General features: G+C 34.3%; 1 long non-coding RNA gene across 3 annotated transcripts; it reads left to right on the top strand.

Moving 5' to 3' along the window:
- Nucleotides 1-998: 998 nt before the first annotated feature.
- On the top strand, nucleotides 999-3,594 carry LOC113317165. 3 transcript variants are annotated; one of them, XR_003343298.1, is made up of 7 exons: nucleotides 999-1,256; nucleotides 1,350-1,392; nucleotides 1,652-1,702; nucleotides 1,810-1,872; nucleotides 1,994-2,073; nucleotides 3,019-3,104; nucleotides 3,515-3,594. It is a non-coding gene; the product is annotated as an uncharacterized LOC113317165 (long non-coding RNA). The 3 variants fall into 3 exon arrangements; XR_003343297.1 differs by having other exon boundaries at nucleotides 1,652-1,872; XR_003343299.1 differs by having other exon boundaries at nucleotides 1,652-1,872; nucleotides 1,994-2,145.
- Nucleotides 3,595-3,855: the final 261 nt, after the last annotated feature.

The raw sequence follows: 3,855 nt of genomic DNA, 5'->3' as shown, positions 1-3,855 counted from the left end.
ATGGATGGATGTTGTCTGGCAGTGCGACATAGTACTTAACTGGAAACTGGTTAGAAACGCGACTGGCAACTCGGCTTCGAAAGTTGACCTTGACCATTGACCGGGTGTTCACCTTGACCGTTGACCTGACATTGACTTCACAGAGCACTGGACTTGCTGGTAGACACTTCAGTGGGTAGGCTGGTGGCAGCTGAATAGTGGCCCAAAACAATAAAATTGCCCAATATGTGGCAATTTTATTCATGGTACAAACATCACCCCCTCTTAACCTCCAACTTGTTATGGGGTTAAGAAGTTCATTTTCCCTTTTATATTGATATCCAATGATTAAATTCACCCTCAAGAGTGATATATTGTTGGCGAACCAAATAAGCGATTTCATTTGTTGTTTGTAGAAATTATTATCATAATCAAGACCCCCCCAAGAGTGATTTACTTTTGTTGAAGCGCAATGAAAGTTGCCTCCTTTGATAGTCGAAATCACAACCGAAACTGTAGCACCCCAAAGCTAGAGCTGACTAATCCAAGAGATTAACTAAATAAGAGGCACTAAAAATCTAAATCATTTACTTAAACAATCAATTAAGAAATTTGCTACAAAACTTAACCCAAAACTAGCCCCACTCAGAAATATATATACAATAACTTCTCTCGAATGATACATATACAATAATCATTTGGTTTACAAATACATCATCCCTAAAAGGGGTGAACTAGTGGAAAAGGGCTATTTGGGACACAATGAAACGACACAGAAAAAATATTGGGAAAGGACTACATATTGAACGTGTCTCTGACCAAAGTCAAAGCATTGTTGTAGCATGACTTTGATTGACTTATAGAACGACACGTTCAACGTGCACTTGACTAAGTCAAACACATCATTTTTGTCTGACTTTGTTTGACTTCTATAACGACGTGTGAATTGTAACATTTCGTTGGTAGATATTTTCGAGGAGATAGAAAAAAATAACTCTCTTAAACTCTTTCTCTTTCATTGTCGGTTCTTCTCTCTCTTTTTCCTCCCACACCAGAACCTTTTCTTCTCTCTTTTTCCTCTTCCGAATTTTTTCTTACCCAAGTTATATTAAAGATCATGAGAAGAACATCGTTTATGTTTGTTCTGAAGAACGGAAACCATTATAGTCACTTCTTCTTTGATCGTTCTTATTCAACTATATTTCGTTGATGTTAGGGTTATAACTAATTGTTCTTGTGAGAATTCTTTTTTTTTTTAGTTTCTGCAATTTCAGAAGGTAAAATTTATTGCAAATTTATTTATTTTTTTTTCCAATTTTTGTCTTTGCTATTTCTTGTTAGGGTTTGATAAATCTTGATTTTTGTTGTAGGAGCTATTAGAAGACCGATTGATCATCAATAATGGTTCACAAGGTAAATCTCTTTAACCCTAACTTATTCTTTTCATTTTCATTTCCATTTTGTTTAGATTTGTTGGTATATGTTTCTTATGACATAAATAATGTTGGGGTTTTGGTCTAATTATCGACTTTAGGGGTTTTCATGTTTAATTGATTTTATTTTTATGTTTTAATTTGATGATTCTTATTCTGATTTGGTAGATTTGGTGATTTTCATTCTAATTCGGACTTTTTTTGTTCAATTATTATTTATATTCTTGTTTGGCGTGTAGGATTCTAAGTATGTCTTCGTTGAGAGGAGGAACTGGAGTTGGAAAACAGATGTATGTCTTCATTGTGTGCATGAAGTGTCTCACTTAATAATTACTGGACGATTTTTGTTTTTATGATCTTATGTATGTTGGTACATTTCTTGTCGGTATGGATGCAGTTCATTTGGTTATAAAGTCAGAGATAAAGTTAATCGAAATGATTGTCTTTCTCACTGAATTAGGTGAGTCGATCTACAGATAAATCTTGATCTAACCAGCTTATTTTGGTTCATAAAAACTTGTATAACATCTGAAATTCTGTGGTGTAAATTTTTGATTGATTCTCTGTTCGTGTGACTGCAGAGTTGTCCTTCAAGGTGATGGACCTCTCTATGGATATGCGGTGGACTTGTTTGCTCAAAGTTTTCTTGTTGCTGTTAGCGGTAAGATGATGAGTCCAATATGCAACAACTCTTGTCTGCTTTGTCGTTTGAGTCATGTTCATAATCTGGCAGGTATAATAACATTCTTGAATGCGTAATCTGACAGGTCCTACATTTAGTAACCTATTCAACAATTCTTAGGTTCTTTCATGCTCCATTAGGGTACTGCACCATAAGATTGGTTTGTCAAAACATCATATGTGATAGGCCGCTGTGGACTACTCTTTTACTTGATTTTCAGCTCTTGAACTTTAAATCCCTTAAACCCTCATGTCTACGTATTTTAATTAGTAATTGTTGAATATTTTCTTACACTGTCACCAACATTCATGTCTACATGTATTACTAATTACTAATGTTTGCTTACAGGTCATACTAAATTCTGTATTTATTAAACGAACATGTTGGCTTATAGGTCATGCTAAATTTAAATAGTCTTTCAACTATATTAACAGTGACTAATACATATAAAAATCCCTCCTTCAATTACGCATTGCATACATATTTTAGTGTAAGTATCATACTTTAGTGTAAGTATCATTGTTGGATAGATTCACTGATACCAATAACTACTTTTGGTGTGTAGGCTTCTGTTACAGGGGCCTTAGTTCCTAGGTTGTAGTCTCTCTATGGATTCGTTAAGTTTCGCTTACTTGTTCATATTATTTTCTTCTCAGGGTGTATATGCTCTCTATGTTACACAGTTTCAACTTTCAACGGTTACTGAAATTTTAACCTTGCTTAAGCATAAGAAAGGATGCTTTATAGAGACTGATCATGTTTTTCCTTTCTTGGTAATACTTCATTGCATGATAACAGGCCCCCTTGTCATGACTAGTTGGAAGTTAAATTTCATAACACTATTTACTTCCATTATGTGTTGCCTAATTATAAGTGGTATCAAATTCAGTCAGCCTCTAACTTCTCATTGTGTTGCCTATGTAGATGGATGGTATCGATGAATGTACACTAGATTATTTGTCCATGGATTTGTGGTGATGTTCTCAAGCATTGGGAACTTGTTAATAGTTGTGAGTATTGGTATCCTTTTGCAGTTTCTTTCCGTCATATGGATGCAAATAAAATAGCATAGTAAACTGTAATAAAACTCAAAGTGGGTGTGTAAGGCTAGTAGTTTCTGCACACCGGGGTGCTTGCGAAATCTTCTAAGGTTTAAGCTATATGTTCTACTTTTTGTGCGGTTTGTGTATTCACGATGATTCACTTAAGCATTTCAATACTTTGGCTTATGTTGTCATGAATTTAATTTCCGAGAATAGCTTGGATTCTTAGAACGATAAGGAGATAGAGCTGCTTGTTGTCATGAATTTACTTGTTGTGCTATTATTCAAATTTCATCATAGTATATATTCACTTTTCAGTGATTTTTTCACAGTTGTGTTTATACTTCAGTGATTTTGGCAGCTTTTGCTTGTTGTAGGTTTGTTGTTCTTTAAGTGTTGGCTCAGTTCATCATCTGGTAGGATCTCGTTTTGCTGGTTCACAAAACATAGTTCAGGCCTTATTTTCTTTTCTTTTGTGATTCCGAATCTAAGTGTAAATAGAGTTCAGTTATGAATTGTGTAACAAATACAATGGGTTTTATTCAACCATTTGAATTTATAAATCCAAGTTTTATTTCAGGGTAAATTGAGCTTAGTTTAGATTTATTTTATCCCAGTACTACAGACATCCAAATCTGATATGGGATTTAGCTGAATCAACTGAATCTCAGAGTTATTTTTTTATATTATAAAACTACATCTACGACGTCATCCAGGT

Source organism: Papaver somniferum, chromosome 10 (assembly GCF_003573695.1).
Source record: "Papaver somniferum cultivar HN1 chromosome 10, ASM357369v1, whole genome shotgun sequence".
Lineage (NCBI taxonomy): Eukaryota > Viridiplantae > Streptophyta > Magnoliopsida > Ranunculales > Papaveraceae > Papaver > Papaver somniferum.
The sequence above is the reverse complement of the archived record's forward strand: the minus strand, read 5'-3'. Positions and strand labels throughout refer to the sequence as shown.